Source organism: Erinaceus europaeus, chromosome 12 (genome assembly GCF_950295315.1).
Source record: "Erinaceus europaeus chromosome 12, mEriEur2.1, whole genome shotgun sequence".
In the NCBI taxonomy this organism is placed as follows: Eukaryota; Metazoa; Chordata; class Mammalia; order Eulipotyphla; family Erinaceidae; genus Erinaceus; species Erinaceus europaeus.
Genome location: NC_080173.1, coordinates 84,489,996 through 84,508,427, shown reverse-complemented (window position 1 = coordinate 84,508,427; position 18,432 = coordinate 84,489,996). Strand labels below are relative to the sequence as shown.

Here is an 18,432-nt window from a genome sequence, read left to right as displayed (position 1 = left end):
ATACAATAGTTTGTACATGCATAACATTCCCCAGTTTCCCACAACCCCCACTATGTCATTTATCATCCTTCATGGACCTGTATTCTCCCCACCCACCCCAGAGTCTTTTACTTTGGTGCGATATGCCAATTACATTTCAGGTTCTACTTGTGTTTTCCCCTCTCATTTTTTAAAAAGGTATTTTATACCAGAAACTATCAAATACTTAGAGGAAAACATTGGTGGAACACTTTCCCACCTAAACCTCAAGGACATCTTTGATGAAACAAACCCAATTGCAAGGAAGACTAAAGCAGAAACAAACCAATGGGACTACATCAAATTGAAAAGCTTCTGCACAGCCAAAGAAACTATCACACAAAGAGAACCCTCACAGAATGGGAGAAGATCTTTACATGCCATACATCAGACAAGAGACTAATCACCAAAATATACAAAGAGCTCAGCAAACTTAGCACCAAAAAAAGCAAATGATCCCATCCAAAAATGGGCAAAGGATATGAACAAGACATTCACTTCAGAGGAGATCCAAAAGGCTAACAAACATATGAAAAACTGTTCCAGGTCGCTGATTGTCAGAGAAATGCAAATAAAGACAACGTTGAGATACCACCTCACTCCTGTGAGAATGGCATAAATCAAAAAGGACAGCAGCAACAAATGCTGGGGAGGCTGTGGGGACAGAGGAACCCTTCTGCACTGCTGGTGGGAATGTAAATTGGTCCACCCTCTCTGGAGAGCAGTCTGGAGAACTCTTATAAGGTTAGACATGGACTTTCCATATGACCCAGTAATTCTTCTCCTGGGGATATACCCCAAGGACTCCATAACACCCAACCAAAAAGATGTGTGTACTCCTATGTTCATAGCAGCACAATTCATAATAGCTAAAACCTGGAAGCAACCCAGGTGTCCAACAGCAGATGAGTGGCTGAGAAAGTTGTGGTGTATATACACAATGGAATACTATGCAGCTATCAAGAACAATGAACCCACCTTCTCTGACCCATCTTGGACAGAGCTAGAAAGAATTATGTTAAGTGAGCTAAGTCAGAAAGATAAAGATGAGTATGGGATGATCCCACTCATCAACAGAAGTTGAGAAAGAAGATCTGAAAGGGAAACTAAAAGCAGGATCTGACTAAATTGAAAGTAGGGCACCAAAGTAAAAACCCTGTGGTGAGGGGGAGGGTGGACATTCGGCTTCCTGGGGCATCGGGGGTGGGGGGCAGGGGTGGGTGGGTGGGATGGGACACAGTCTTTTGGTGGTGGGAATGGTGTCTATGTACACTCCTAGTAAAGTGTAGTCATATAAATCACTATCTAATCAATATGAGGGGGAAAATTGTATGTTTCAGAACTTTTTAAAGCGCAGACGGAGTCTTTTTAATACATAGGCTGAGGCTTTGATATGTTGACTCTCAAAAGCCTAGACCAGGGAGAACAGAAGCAACCGGTGGCACAGCTATATACAAGATGCAGGAACCTCACATTTCCACTATAGAGCCTATATTTCCCCTAGTCCTGGGACCTTAGGGTGGGGTGCACTTTCCTGCATGCTTCTCTCAACTCATACCAATTATATTGCATCCGCTGATCACAACCTGATCAATGCAACGAGTGCCACCTCAGCATGCTTCACTTCAGACTGTGTCCAGAGACTTCAGGTGTGGAATGACAACCCTTCAGCTTCATTACTCGGGTGAGACCTTTCCTTTCATAGTATTCTCTAATTCCATTCCAGGTTGTTCACTTCCTAACAAAGTCCCAAAACCTAGATATAGACCAGCTCCCCTGAGATAGAGCATATGTTCACACGTATCCATAATCTAGGGCAAAATATATACCTGAAAGCAAAAGTACACAATAGTCTGCAGTGAGTACCCCCCAACACTTCATCTGCACTATTCCAGCCTTTAGGTCCATGATTCTTCAACAATTTGTTTGGCTTTGTATGTTAACTCTCTTTTCAGCCACCAGGTTCCAGATGCCAGCATGATGCCGACCAGATTTCTCTGGACAGACAACCCCACCAATGTGTCCTGGAGCTCCACTTCCCCAGAGACCCACCCTACTAGGGAAAGAGAGAGGCAGGCTGGGAGTATTGATCGACCAGTCAAGCCCATGATCAGCGGGGAAGCAATTACAGAAGCCAGACCTTCCACCTTCTGCATCCCACAATGACCTTGGGTCCATGCTCCCAGAGGGATAAAGAATGGGAAAGCTATCAGGGGAGGGGATGGGATATGGAGATCTGGTGGTGGGAATTGTGTGGAGTTGTACCCCTCCTATCCTATGGTTTTGTTAATGTCTCCTTTTAAAAATTAATTAATTAATTAATTGATCAATTAATTAAAAAAGGTATTTCATTTATTCTGAGAAAGAGAGAAGAGAGAAAGAACCAGACATCACTCTGGTACATGTGCTACCAGGGACTGAACTCAGGACTTCATGCTTGAGAGTCAGTGCTTTATCTACTGCGCCACCTACTGGACCACTTCCCTCTCATTTTTAATGTGATGCTGGGAATGCTAGTACTTCGTGCATTTGAGTCATGTGATCCTTAGACTAATGTTTTCTACAACATCTAATTTTTTATTTCATGAGAGCGGTGTGTGTGTGTGGGGAGGAATAGGGAGGTCAGAGCACCACTCTGGCATGTACATATAAGGCATTGAATCTGGGCCCTCAAGATTGCAAATCCTGTACTTTACCTGCTGGGTTGTTTTCCCAGTTGCCTCAGACCAATGTCTTTCCACCCTCTGTATGTACACACACACACACACACACACACACACACACACACACACACTGTATATAAATAATATATATATTTTTCTGTTTGTTAATTTATTTATTGCTACCAGGGTTACCACTAGCACTTGGTGCCTGCCTCATGATCCCACCATTTTCACTGGTAATTTCCCCCCTTTATTGTTCTTTGTGACAGAGGGAGCGACAGAGAAGGAGAAGTGGAAGGGCACCTGCAGCTCTGCTCCACCGCCTGTGAGCGCCCCACCACCACCCCAAAGGTGGAGTCTAGGGATTTGAACCCAGGCCCTTGCACATGGTGATGTGTACACTCTACCAGGTGTTCCATAATCTGGCCTCCCTCCCCCATGCCCTTTTAAAAAGCTATTTTTACTAGGATTAGTGGTTTACAGTAAAAACAGCTGTAATTTTAATATTATTTATTTATTTATTTTTGTCATCAGGGTTATTGGGCTCATTGCTTGCACAATGACTGCATTGTTCTCAGAAGCCACTTCACTTCCTTCCTTTAGTCCTTCCTTCCTTCCTCTCATCCTTCCTCCCTTCCTATTTATTTGATAGAACACAGAAAAATTGATGGGGGAAGGAGGTAGATCGACTTTAGCACTACTTCAGGGCTACTGAAACTTCTCTCCTGAAAGTGCGAACTGAAGGCTTGAACCTTGGTCTTTGCACATGTAATGTGTTCACTCAGCCTGTGTACCATTACCTAGCCATCTTTTTCTTTCTTTCATGGAGGACAAGAGACAGAAATATAGAAGGAGAGGGAGGGAGGGAGAGAGGGAACAAGGACGAGAAAGAGAGAGGTCTGCAGCACTGCTCCACTGCTCATGAAACTTCCTTCCTACAGGTGGGGACTGGAGACTTGAACTTAGGTCCTTGCACATTGTATCATGTATGCCACCACCTGACACCCCCTCAGGCCAATTTTTTAAAATCTTTTTTATTCATGAGAGCGACTGATCCAGAACATCGCTCTGGCATATGTGGTATCAGAGATCTAACTTAGGACCTTGTGCTCTCAAATCCTATGATCTTTCATTCTACGACCTCTCTGACTGCTCAGATTAAAAAAAAAAAAACTTAAAAAAAAATTTTTTTAATCAGAGTTGAAAACCAAAACCAAAATACTGCTCCACCATTCGTGGAGTTCCTCTCTCTCTCTCTCTCTCTTTTAAAATATTTATTTCCTTTTTGTTGCCCTTGTTTTTATTGTTGTTGTAGTTATTATTGTTGTTGATATGGTCGTTGTTGGATAGGACAGAGAGAAATGGAGAGAGGAGGGAAGACAGAGAGGGGGAGAGAAAGACACCTACAGACCTGCTTCACCGCTTGTGAAGGGACTCCCCTGCAGGTGGGGAGTCGGGGCTGGAACCAGGATCCTTAAGCCGGTCCTTGTGCCCAACTCCCGGAGTTCCACTCTTTGTTGCTCTCTCACATGGTGGTTGAGATATAGCCTAGGGCCTCACACATGTAAGGTATGAGTTCTAATATGTCATTTCCCTGGCCCCTTCTAATCTCTTGCCTTAGATTCATTTTAGTCCACAGTAAGAACCCCACTGTTCAAAATGGGAAGCCCCCAATATGTCATATCTTTTCTTCAGCCTGCAACAACCTCTGTCCCTCCCCAAGGATCTCCTGGTCAACATACTGATCTTCTTTAACATTCAGCTCAAATTCTACCTTCTTTTTAAAATATTTTATTTTAATGAGAGAGATACAGAGAGAAAGAAAGAGGGAGTGACCAGGGCAGTGCTCAGGTCTGGCTTACGGTGGTGCTGGGGACTGAACCTGAGATCTCAGAGCCTCAGGCAAGAAAGTTTTTTGCATAAACATTATGCTGTCTCCTCAGCCCAAACTGGACCTTCTGAGTAAAAACCTTTTCATCTTCCTAACCTGATGTGCTAAGAAATTTTCTCCTCACCTCTGAAACCCCATTAAAATTGTGCATAACTCCTTAGAGAATTTAATCTTGTTCTGCTCTACTATATACTTGCATGATTTTGCTTTTCTCCCTTGGTTATCCTCATTCAATCTCCTCCTCCTTGAGATCAAAGACCATATTTATCTGTGTCTCTCCCTTATTGCCTAATATGACAGACACTTAGATAGTTGTTGACTGAGAGAATCTGTGATGAACTCCCTCTTATCAGTACAGTGTCATGACCATGTCATGGACTCTGAGACTCTGAGTCACTCTTTAGTTGTGTGACTTTGAACAAGGTACTTAATAATAGTATCTACCTCATGAGACTATGCTGAGTTGTCAGTGAGTAGCCTCACCCACTGCTCCAAAATGTATCAGAGAAGAGAGTGTTGTCATCCAGTCTGAAACACTGTCAGGTAATGAGGTGCTTCCCACTCTTACTGACTTTTTTTTTAATCTTTATTTGTTTATTCCCTTTTGTTGCCATTGTTTTTTTTTATTGTTGTAGTTATTATCATTGTTGTTATTGATGTGGTTGTTGTTGGATAGGACAAAGAGAAATGGAGAGAGGAGGGGAAGACAGAGAGGGTGGGAGAAAGATAGACACCTGCAGACCTGCTTCACGAGTTGTGAAGTGACTCCCCTGCAGGTGGGGAGCCGGGGCTGGAATCCGGATCCTTACGCCGGTCCTTGTGCTTTGTGCCACCTATGCTTAACCCTACTTCACTACCACCTGACACCCTCTTACTGACTTCTTATTCCACTAGCACATGTGCTGTCACTGGTGAGTTTTTATTCTCTTACGGCTGCTTCCAAATAATACATATTTTCCAAATAAGTTTAGGAAAATTAAGACTCTTTTTTGTTTGTTTATTTATTTTTGTTTTCCAGAACACTACTCAGCTCTGATTTATGGTAGTGCTGGGGATTGAACCTGGGACTTCAGAACCTCAGGTGCAAAAGTCTTTAGCATAGTCACTATGCTGTCTACTTTGCCCTCTGCACATTGTTTTCCAGCTGTTCTATTATTATTCCATTATATTTTTTAAATTGATTAATTTACTGTTATTAGAGTACTGCTCAGCTCTGGTTTATGGTGGTGCTGGGAAATGTACCTGAGGCTTTTGATGCCTCAGGCATGAAAGTTTATTTACTTATTTTTAACCAGAGCACTGCTCAGCTCTGGCATGGCGGTGCAGGGGATTGAACCTTGGACTTTGGAGCCTCAGGAATGAGAGACTTTTGCACAATCATTATGTTATCTACCCTCTACCCTGAAAGTGTATTTTCATAACCATTATGTTATCTCCCAAGCTCTCTAGTTATTTTTAAAAATGTATCTCATTAACAATTTTATTTCATGAGAGAAAACCAAATTGTCAGTCTGAATATGCAGTGGTGGAAACTGAACCTGCACCCTCATGTTTGCAAATAAATTTATTACGGATAAAGACTGTGAGAAATTGAGAGGGGAGGGAGATATAGGGAGGGGAAGGGCGGGCATAGATAGCATAATGGTTATATAAAGAGACAAGAGACTTTCATGCCTAAGTCCCAGTTTCAATCCTCCGCACCACCATAACCTTACTCATAATCCAGAGCTGATAAAAAAAAAGAAGAAGAAGAAGAAGAAGGAGGAGGAAAGAGAGAAGGCCAAGTAGTGGCACACCCTGTTAAGTACACACATTATCATGCACAAAGACCTGAGTTCGAGTCCCTGCTTCCCACCTGAAGGGAGGTGCTTCATGAGTTGTGAAGCAGGTCTGGAGGTGTCTATCTTTCTCCCTTTCTTTTTTAAAATATTTATTTATTTATTCCCTTTTGTTGTTCTTGTTATTTTATTGTTGTAGCTATTCTTATTGACGTCCTTGTTGGATAGGACAGAGAAATGGAGAGAGGAGGGGAAGACAGAGGGGGGAGAGAAAGATAGACACCTGCAGACCTGCTTCACCGCCTGTGAAGCGACTCCCCTGCAGGTGGGGAGCCGAGGGCTTGAACCAGGATCTTTATGGTGATCCTTGTGCTTTGTGCCATGCGCTCTTAACCCACTGCACTACCTCCCAACTTCCCTCTCTCTCCCTGCCTATCTCCCCTCCCTTCTCAATTTCTCTCTGTCCTGTCTTATCAAGTATAACAGAAAAAAAGAGAGAAAGAAAAAAGAGGGAGAAAAAAGAAGGAAAGAAGGGGTTGGGTGGTGGTGCACCTGGCTGAGCACATGTTACCATGTGCAGGGACCTAGGTTCAAGTCCCTGGTCACCATCTGCAGGGGGAAAACTTCCTAAGTGGTGAAGCAGTGCTTCAGGTCCCTCTCTCGCTCTCTTTCTTTTCCTCTCAATTTCTGGCTATCTACTAAATAAATAAATAAAGATAAAAAAATTAAAAGAAATAAAGAAAAAAAAAAAAAGGAAAACTGGCTTCTTGGAGTGGTAGCAGCAAATTCATAGTGCTAGCATCGAGCCCCGGCAATAACCCTGGTGGTGAAGAAGAAAAGAAAAGAAAAGAAAAGAAAAGAAAAGAAAAGAAAAGGACAGAGAGACACTTGAAGCCCTGCTTTACCACTCATGAAGCTTCCCCCCTGCAGGTGAGGACCAGGGGCTTGAACTTGGGTCCTTGTCCATGGTGATGTGTGTGCTTAACCAGGTGCACCATGGCCTGGCCCTCCCATAATTTCTTTTTGTTTTAAAACTTTTTTATGATTTTTATTTATAAAAAGGAAACTGACAAAAACCATAGGATAAGAAAGGTACAACTCCATACAGTTCCCACCACCAATAATTTCTTTAGTCAGTCAACTGCCCATGGACATTTAGGCTGCTTCTACTATTTGGCAATTGTGGATAATGCAGCTATGAACATAAGAATTCATATATATCCCTTCCCTTTGAATTTGTTTTTTTTTTCTTCTTCTTATGTCCTTAAGAGTGGTATTGCTGGATCACAGTGTAATTCCACTTTTGTTTAAGGACTCTCCATATAGTATTCCAAAGGGGCTTCAGCAGCTTCAAAAATATTTGGCTTCTAGGTTGTTAATTTTACATGATGAGGTGGATTTTCAGATGAAAAACGGTAAGGTGAGATGAGATGACTAGAGAAGACCAGAAGGTGATGCAGTGGATAAAGCACTGGACCTTCAAGTATGAGGTCCCATGTTCAATTCCCGGCACTGCATGTGTCAGTGATGCTCCGGTTCTCTCTCTCCCTTTCCCTTGAATAAGTGTAAGCAAGTAAGTAATTAAGTATGTAGTAACTAGTAGAGTGAAGGGGGGCTGGAAGGAACTCTGGTTCTCTGCTCTTTATTATCTATCACAAAACTGAATCAACTGGTCTTCTGTCTAGTTTTGCTGCTTTTCACTACAAGTACTTTCTGGTTTTGAAGATTTTATTATTTTTGAAGCCACAGATTGGAACTGTATTATTCCCACCACATCAACATCTAGCACGGGGAGGAAGGTCTGCAGAGAAAGGATTCTCCCAAGTCTTGAGGAGGGGACAGACTAGGCCCCACCCAACCTCCGTGTTTCCAGGTACCAGCCAGTTTTCCCTTTGCTCCCTGTGGGCTGGGCTGGCATGGTGTAAGAATGAGGCAGTCAGAACTAGCAAGCACCGTTTTCCACAAGCTGCTTGCCTGTCTCCTTTTAAGGGCATCAATTTTGATTCTGTTCCCACAAACAAATAAGATTTTCCATGGAGGACTGGACAATAGGAGGAACTTGGAACGTGTAGCTCAGTTCCTGCTTTCGGTGCAAGTTTGCAAGGGGGAAAGTAAGAAGAAAGGAAAAGAGGAAGAAAACTTCAGCGTGTGTCCTTAAGAGGGGTTCTATTTTAGGTTAAACGAACTTTGTTGTTGGCCATCCCCACAAAAGGAGCAAGCTGAGGGTTCAGGACAGGAAAGCCCGGGCAGAGCCCAGGGCTTCCACCATAGCTGCGTTTCTTATATGGGGAAGTAGACTCCAGAGGTGGAGAAAATACAGACAGCGTGGGGGGGGGGTAGAGAGATTAGATTTATTATTATTTATTTTCCCTTTTGTTGCCTTTTTAAAAAATTGTTGTTGTAATTATTGTTGTCGTTGTTGTATAGGACAGAGAGAAATGGAGAGAGGAGGAGAAGACAGAGAGGAGGAGAGACAGAGAGACACCTGCAGACCTGCTTCACCGCCTGTGAAGTGACTCCCCTGCAGGTGGGGAGCCGGGGGCTCGAACCAGGATCCTTACACCGGTCCTTGCGCTTTCCGACTCCCCTTAGCTTTTTTTTTTTAATATTTATTTATTTACTCCCTTTTGTCTCCCTTGTTGTTTTTTATTGTTGTTGTTATTGATGTCATTGTTGTCAGATAGGTCAGAGAGAAATGGAGAGAGGAGGGGAAGACAGAGGGGGAGAGAAAGACAGACACCTGCTGACCTGCTTCACCACCTGTGAAGCGACTCCCCTGCAGGTGGGGAGCCAGGGGCTCGAACTGGGATCCTTACACTTTTCTTAGTTTTTAATATTTAAATAATCTAGGCTGGGGAGAGAAACATAAAAGAGATATGCAAAAAGACTTTCATGCCTGAGGCAGCAAAGGTACCAGTTTCAGTCTGCAGCATCACCATAAACCAGAGCTGACCAGTGTTCGGGTAAAATCCTCCTCCTCTCCCTGCTCCTTCTCTCTTCCTCCCCCTCCTCCCACTCTTCTCCTCCCCCTCTCCTTTCCCCCCCTCCTCCCCCTTTCCTCCAACCCCCTCCTCCTCCTCTCTTCCTCTTCTCCTCCAACCCCCTCCCCCTTCCTCTTTCCCTCCTTCTCCCCTTCCTCCTCCTCCCCCTCTTCTCCTCCAACCCCTTCCTCCTCCCCTTCCTTCCCCTCCATCTCCCCCTCCTCCTCTTCCTCCTCTTAGGCCTCCTATTGTTTAGTCCCATTTGTGTAAAATAACCAGAGCAGGGGATGGTTGGCGGCGCACCAGGCTGAGTGCACATGTTATAATCTTTAGGGACCTGGGCTCAAGCCCTCAGTCCCCACCCCGAGGGAGCAAGCCTTACAAGGGGTAAAGCAGTGTTGCAGGTGTGTCTCTCTCTCCCTCTTTTTTTTTCTTCTTTTCTTTTCTTGTCTCCAGCGTTATCGCTACGAATCCACTGCTCCTGTGGTCACCTTTTCTATTTTTTGGATAGGACAGAGAGAAACTGTGAGGGGAGGTAAAGAGAGAGGGGGAGAGAAAGAGACCTGTAGACCAGCTTCACCTCCCAACCCCTCTCTCCCTCTCTTGTCACTCCTCCCTCTTGATTTCTGACTATCTCTATCCAATAAATAAACTCAATTAAAAAAAAGAAAAAGAAATAGGGGGGGCGGACGGATGCACACCAAGTTAACCATAAATAGTACGAAGCGCAGGAACCGGATCAAGGATCCCGGTTCGAGCCCCCGCCTCCCCACCTGCAAAGGAGTCATTTCATAAGCAGTGAAGCAGGTCTGCAGGTGCTATCTTTCTCTCCCCCATCTCTGTCTTCCCCTCCTTTCTCCATTTCTCTCTGTCTTATCCAACAACAGCTACAACAACAAAAATGGAAAAAATGGCAGCCAGGAGCAGTGGATTTGTAGTGCAGGCTCTGAGCCCCAGAGATAACTCTGGAGGCAAAAAAAAAAAAAAAAAAAAAAAAAATCAGAACAGGCAAATTTCTAGCAACAGAAAGCAGAGGAGTAGTTGTCTAAGGCTGAAATGAAGTAGAAGATGGAGAGTGATTGTTAGTGGGTATAGACTGCTTTTGGGAATGACACAAATATTTTAAAATTAGACAAAGTGGGTGGTCCAGGAAGTGGTACAGTGGATAAAGCACTGGACTCTCAAGCATGAGGTCCTGAGTTCAATCCTTGGCAGCATGTGTACCAGAAAGATGTCTGGTTCGTCCAGGAAGTGGTACAGTGGATAAAGCACTGGACTCTCAAGCATGAGGTCCTGAGTTCAATCCTTGGCAGCATGTGTACCAGAAAGATGTCTGGTTCTTTCTCTGTCTCCTCCTATCTTTCTCATTAATAAATAAATTAAAATTTTTAAAAAAATTATACGAAGTGGTAACACTTGAACTGTATTAGCTAAAGGTGAAATTTGTGGAATACAAATTATATCTCCATGAGACTATTAAAGAAAAGCTGCCTTCTCCCGTCCTCAAAACAAATTCCAACTCTAAATATAGTCAAAGGGGAAAAGTATCGTCTTTGAAGATGAAGTCATAGATGAAACTAAGCTGAGTGTAAGCTCCTGGCTGTTGGTGTGGATGACGAGTTCTCAGCTCTTTGCTTTCTTCCTTCTTCTTCTCACTTTTTTTATTTGTGATTAATAGCAATGGGTTACGATATCTGCTACATTATTCTTTCTTCACTGGCATATGTCTGGAGATTCACATAGCTGGAAGTTAAATGAACACAAAGCAGCTAAAAAATGCTGTGAGAAATGAAAGGACAGAAAATGGGTGACAGTAAAAGCTGAAATTCATATAAATATTTATCTTTCTTTTTTCTTTTACACCAGAGCACTGCTCAGCTCTGGCTTATGGTGGTGCAGGGGATTGAAGCTGGGATGTTGGAGCTTTAGGCATGAAAGTCTGTTTGCATAACCATTATGCTATTTCCCCTGCCCAAAGAAGACTTATTTCAGGTGTCAGAGAAACATGGGTAGAGTAGATTTTGATGTGGATACTGAGAAGCTGGTCAACCAATTTAGAGAAATATACAAGGTCGAGAGCTACCGATTTATATCCTTATTTATTTATTTATTTTTACCAGAATGCTGCTCAGCTCTGGCTTATGGTTGTGCTGGGGATTGAATCATTGAAATTGAGACCTTTGGTTTACACAAATCTTTTTGAGTTTGCATCTAGAGAGGTAGTACAGTGGCTACAGCAATGGATCTACAATCCTTAGACCTTAAGTTTGATCCCTAGCATCAGATGCCCCACTCTCACTCTCACTCATAAATAAGTCTTTCACATTTTAAATTATTTTTTAGTGATATGATACTGGTTCACAGAATTATAAGATTTCAAGGGGTGGGGGAGATAGTATTATGGTTATGCAAAGAGACTCTCAAGTTTGAGACTTCAAAGTCCCAAATTCAATCCCTTGCACTACCATAAACCAGAGTTGAGCAGTGCTCTGGTAAAAAAAAAAAAAAAAAAAGCCGGGCAGCAGCACAGCAAGTTAAGCGCAGGTGGCGCAAAGCTCAAGGACCGAATAAGGATCCCGGTTCAAGCCCCCGGCTCCCCACCTGCAGGGGAGTCGCTTCACAGGCAGTGAAGCAGGTCTGCAGGTGTCTCTCTTTCTCTCCCCCTCTGTGTCTTCCCCTCCTCTCTCCATTTCTCTCTGTCCTAACAATGACATAAATAACCACAACAACAAAAACAAAACAAGGGCAACAAAAGGGAATAAATGAATTTTAAAAAATGCTTAAAAATTTCAGGCATATAGTGCGCCGCCCCGTCACGATCGCCAGGGAGCCTGACAGGGTCATCTCCTCTGGACCTGCATTCAGACTTCAAGGAAGCTGGGCAGGAGGACTAGAATGGGTCGACGCATTCCCCCCCCCCCCCGTTATTGCTACAAATAATTATACTGTCATAATTGATTAATAACACTTTGGCAGTGCCTGGTGGGGATGGAGAGTCAGAAGCACCGCCTCTCCCTTACACAGGGGCATATTTGAAAGTTACATTATGAAAGTGGGGAAGATGGGTCAACATAGACGGACAAAACAAGTCATGTTATGACCTGCCCCTCAAAGAAAGAATGCAGAGATTGAGGCCTCCCTGGTACAAGTTGAAGTATTGAAACAAAGAAAGATTAATAGTTAAACTGTACCAGACCTAGATGAGCAGTGGTCCACAACTGGGCAAAGATCTGTATGCCCCCATAGAAGATTAATGATAGAAATAGCCCTCTGCAAAAGTCAAAAACAATTCTGGGTATGACCTCCCCTGAGAACAGGGCGATACTAAACATTGTACCATTCTTTACAGTAAAAGGGGAGTAACATGTAGCCTGCCAAAGCCACAAGACTATGATGCTTATTCCTACTTCCTTATGAACTAGTTGTTTAGGCAACCTGAATGTAACCTGAAAAATTATAAAAGCTAATGCAGTTTCACTATTAAAATGAGTCCAGATTCACCCTCCAATAGAGTGTGGTGTCTATCTGTTTTCCCTCGCGCTAACTCCTGACCCACCGGGGAGGTTGCCTTCAAGACCCCTGACCCTCCTGCTGCTCATCCACTGTGGTGGTCCGCGGAAATACGGTTTCATACCCCACCCACCACTAAAGGTTATATGCCTCCATAACTGCCATAATTCTCATAAAGCTTGGGTCTGGGGAAATAGCATAATGGTTATGCAAAAAACACTTTCATACCTAAGGCACTAAAAGCAGGTTTAAGGAGTCTGACGGTAGCACAGTGGGTTAAGCGCACGTGGGGCGAAGCAGGACAGGCATCAGGCCCCCAGCTCCCTACCTTCACAGGTGGTGAAGCGGGTCTGCAGGTGTCTGTCTTTGTCTCCCCCTCTGTGTCTTCCTCTCCTCTCTCCATTTCTCTCTGTCCTATCTAACAATGACGACACCAATAACAACTATAATAACTACAACAACAATAAAAAAACAACTAGGGTAACTAAAGGGAAAATAAATAAATATTATTAAATTTTTTTTATTTATAAAAAGAAAACATTGACAAAACCATAGGATAAGAGGGGTACAGCTTCGCACAATTCCCACCAGACCTGCGTATACCAACCCCTCCCCTGATAGCTTTCCTATTCTTTATCCCTCTGGGAGTATGAACCCAAGATCATTGTGGGATGCAGAAGGTTGAAGGTCTGGCTTCTGTAATTGCTTCCCCGCTGAACATGGGCGTTAACAGGTCAATCCATATTCCCAGCCTGTCTCTCTCTTTCCCTAGTGGGGCAGGGCTCTGGGGAAGCTGAGCTTCAAGGCTTTTAAATTTTTTTTAAAAAAATTTAAAAGCAGGTTTAGAGTTGAGCAGTGCTCTGGTAAAATAAATAAATAAACAAATTCTCACTAAGCCTGAGAGAACTTTTTCGTACTTTTTGTAAAAAGTTTATTTTAAAACTATGAGTGGGTGGGGGAAGTGGGCGTTAGCGCCTGGGGTTAACCCCACATGGCAGGAAGCTCAAGGACCAGCTTTCAGGATCCGGGTTGGTGCCCCCAAGCTCCCCATCTGCAGGGACGTTGCTTCACAGGCGGTGAAGCAGGTCTGCAGGTGTCTTTCCTCCTTTCTGTCTTCCCATCCTCTCTCGCGATTTCACTATGTCTTGTCCAACAACAACAGCTATAACAACAATCACAATAACAACCACAACAAGGGCAGCAAAATGGGAAAAATAGCCTCCAGGAGTAGTGGGTTCGCAGTGCTGGCACCGAGCCTCAGTGATAATCCTGGAGGCAAATATTAATAGTAATAATAATATAAAAAATAAAACCATGAAGGGGGGCCTCCCTCATTAAATAAGTATGAAATGGGAGTCGGGAGGTAGGTAGCACAGCGGGTTAAGCGCAGGTGGCCCAAAGCGCAAGGACCAGCATAAGCATCCGGGTTCAAGCCACCAGCTCCCCACCTGCAGGGGAGTCACTTTACAGGCGGTGAAGCAGGTCTGCAGGTGTCTATCTTTCTCTCCCCCTCTCTGTCTTCCCCTCCTCTCTCCATTTCTCTCTGTCCTATCAACAATGACAACATCAATAACAATAGCTACAACAATAATAAAAAAACAACAAGGGTAACTAAAGGGAAAATAAATAAATAAGTAAAATTCCCAAAAATATATGTATGAAATATATAAAATATTTGTATTAAAGACAGGGAGACAGAAACATCGGTATCACTCTTGTTGGGGAGGACCAAGGGCTAAAACTCAGGTCCTTGTGCCCTGTAATATGTGTGCTCTAATGGGTGTACCACCTCCTGACCCCTCAAATATTACTTTAAAATACAAAAGTATAGCAGGAGAATGAGAATGGAGAGCTGAGAATTACCTCATGTTTTCTGAGATGAAATAAACAAATTAAGATAATTATTCTGAAAATTATATGGTAAAATCATTCACATTATGTGAACTGTACAATGAATAAGTGGGTCTTCTTTACAAGGTGGACAGTAAGTTCTTTTTCCTAGAAACAAAAACTATTAGCAGTTTTCATAAATACAAAATTAGCATTGTATAAAAACACATTTTTCCTCTTATATGAGTATGTAAGGGGCATACATTAATTCCATCTTGAGTTTTTTAGAAGTTGGCCTTAGGTAAAACAAATTTTGACATAGGTCAATTAATTTAGATAAGAGTTAAATTCTAGGGAGTCGGGTGGTAGTGCAGTGGTTAAGCGCAAGGTGAAGCAGGTCTGCAGGTGTCTATCTTTCTCTCCCCCTCTCTGTCTTCCCCTCCTCTCTCCATTTCTCTCTGTCCTATATAACAATGATGACATCAATAACAACAATAAAAAACACGGGCAACAAAATAAATATTATAATCTTTAAAAAGTTTTAAAAAGAGAGTTAAATTCTTATTGCATTCAAAAAAAGGATATATAGAGAGAGGCAGGGAAAGTGAAAGAAATCATAGCACTGAAGCTTCCTTCCATGTGATGGGGACTGGGCTTGGACCTAGGTCATGCATATGGCAAAGCAGTGCACACCCAGGTGGGCTGTTTGATCAATGTGATGCTGGGGATCAAACTCAGGACCTCTTGTTCAAGAGTCCAGTGCTTTTATTCATTGCACCACCTCCCTCCCATACTATGCTGTACTCACAGTCACAGAGACATCACCAGTCTTCTAAAGCGAAACTCTCCAAACTTTTAATATCAACAATCATTTGCACTCACTTATTTTCTGTATTTATTTACTTATTGGATAAAGACAGCGAGAAATCAAGAGGGCAGAGAGAGAGAGAGACACACTTGCAGCACTACTTTACTGCTTGCAAAGTTTTCCCTTCACAAAGTTCCCCCCCTCAGATGGGGACTAGCGACTTGAATCCAGGTCTTTGCACATTGTAACGTGTGTTTAACCAGGTGTGCCACCATCTGGCTCTATTATTTATTTTCTATCCCACTATTCCAGTTGAGGGTTTTGGTGGCTGAAGCCTATTCAGGTAGCTCAGGGCACAAAGTAGGAACCAAACTTGGACAGGATGCTCTTTACTCCAGAGCTCACTGCTGCTTCTCACTCAGACCAGGATGCTGGAGACACGTCAGGGAGCTTACTGTGCTCATCTCTGAGAGGTAATAGGAATCCAGAGTACTCAGAGAAAGTCCATGGAGACACAGGATAACAGCACACTGCTCACAGACAGTGGTCCTTCAGCAAACCCACTTTTCTTTCATCAAGATTATAAGGAAATAATACCTTGATACATTTTTTTTTAAAAGATTTTATTTATTGACGAGAAAGTAGGAGGAGAGAGAGAGAAAGAACCAGACATCACTCCGGTATATGTACTGTTGGGAATTGAACTCAGGACCTCATGCTTGAAAGTCCAATGCTTTATCCACTGAGCCACCTGCTGGACCACCTTTGCAATTTTTTTCACTTCGTTTATCTGACAGAATATTTAATAGTCGCCTTGCTTTCATATTACTTATTTTTAGGATTAATACATTGATGAGAGAGAAGAGGAGGGGAGAGAAAGAACCAGAGCATCATTCTGGCACATGTCGCTCTGGGGATTGAACTTAGGATTTCTTGCTTGACAATTCAATGTTTTATCCATGTGTCACCTCCTAACACTATTTTCTTATTCATTTATTCATTTGTTTATTTATTTTACCAGAGCATTGCTCAGCTCCGGTGGTGTGGGGAATTGAACCTGGGACCTCTGGTGCCTCAGGCATGAGAAACTTTTTGAATAATTGTGATACTACCTTCCCTATTCCACAGGCTATTTATTTTTTTGAATTAATTTAATTTAATTAATTTTTGACCATTTTAATTTGCTTCTATGACTCTGCTTCCCCTTCCTTTCTAAGTCACACCTATGTCTCTTACCACTTCTTGTTGCCCTGTTTATTTATTTATTCTTTTAGTTTTAGTTTTGATTATCTTTATTTACTGGATAGAGACAGCCAGAAATCAAGAAGGCAGGGGGAGAAAGAGAGAAAGAGAGACACCTGCAACGCCGCTTCACCACTCTCGAAGCTTTCCCCCTGTAGGTGGGGACTGGGGGCTTGAACCTGGGTCCTCGAGCATTGTAACATGTGCGCTCAACCAGGTGTGCCACCACCCAGCCCTGGGGTCCTGTTTATTTATTTTTAATATTTATTTATTTATTTTATACTTTTTTTTTTTTTTACCAGAGCACAGCTCAGCTCTAATTTATGGTGGTGTGAAGGATTGAACCTGGGACTTTGGAGCCCTAGGCATGACAGTCTGCTTGCATAACCATTATGGTATCTACCCCCTATTTATTTAGTTTTAAACCGAAACAGTGGTCATCTGTGGCTTACAGTGGTGCTGGGAGGTGCTAGTGCCTCAAGCATGACAGTCCATTGCATAAACCTCTGTGATATCTCCCTGGCCCAGTGATTACTTTTTAAAAGCAAGGTTTATTTTATGTATATTTTGAGGGTTTTTTTTTTTTACTTCTTTTAAAAAATATTTTATTAGAGGGATGAATGATTTACAGTCAATACAGTTGTTGGCACATGTGTAAAATTTGTCAACTTTCTGCAAAACACTCTCACCTCCTGCCTAGGTCCTCCTCCATTGTTATGAACCAGGACCTGAAAATTCCCTCTGTGCTCCCTACCCCCAAGAGTGCTTTACTTTGGTGCAATACACCAAACCCAGTCCAAGTTCTACTCTGTGTTCCCCCTTTCTGTTCTTATTTCTCAACTTGTGTTCAGAGTGAGATCACCCCATACTCATCCTTCTCACTCTGGCTTATCTTACTCAGTCACTCATCTGTTGTGGACACCTAGCTTTCTTCCAGGTTTTGGCTATTCCGATTTGTGTTTCAGTCAACATAAGTATACACAGACCTTTTTGGATGGGTCTGATTCCTTAGGATATATCCCCAGGAGAGGAATTGCTAGGTTATAGGGTAGGTCCATTTCTAGCCTTCTGAGAATTCTCCAGACTGTGCTCCACAGGGGTTGGAGCAATTGACATTCACACAAGCAGTGCAGGAGGGTTCCTTTGCCCCAACAACCTCTCCAGTATTTGTTGTTACTATCCTTTCTGATGTATGACATTCTCACAGGAGTGACGTGGTATGTCACTGTTGTCTTTATTTGCATTTCTCTGACAATTGATGACTTGGAAGATTTTTTTCATATGTCCGTTGGCCTTTTGGATCTCTTTAGTGAGTATTATGATCATATCCTCTCCCTGCTTTTGGATGGGGTCATTTTTTGTTGTTGCTGGGCTACCGGTAGCACAGTGGGTTAAGCACACATGACATTTTTGTTGTTGCTGCATTTGGTGAGCTCCTTATATATTTTTGTTATTAGTCTTTTATCTCATGTATGGCATGTAAAGGTCCTCTCCCATCCTATAAGGAGTCTATTTGTTTGGATAGTGATTTCTTTTTGCTGTGCAGAAGCTTTTCAATTTGATGTAGTCTCATTTTTTTTTCTTTTGTCTTCCTTGCAATTGGACTTGAGTCACTAAAGATGTCTATATAAAACTTGAATCGAAAAGAACTCTACCAAGAATTTGATAGTTTCTGGTCTAACATCCAAGTCTTTGATCCATTTGGAGTTGA

At 42.7% G+C, this 18,432-nt stretch overlaps 1 long non-coding RNA gene across 1 annotated transcript in view; it reads left to right on the top strand.

The window, feature by feature from the left end:
• Nucleotides 1–5,027: 5,027 nt before the first annotated feature.
• LOC132542044 (uncharacterized) overlaps nucleotides 5,028–18,432 on the top strand; it is a 32,114-nt gene continuing 18,709 nt past the window's right edge. Inside the window, exon 1 of the long non-coding RNA XR_009553183.1 lies at nucleotides 5,028–5,115. This is a non-coding gene — a long non-coding RNA (uncharacterized LOC132542044). The remainder of the gene's footprint in view (nucleotides 5,116–18,432) is intronic.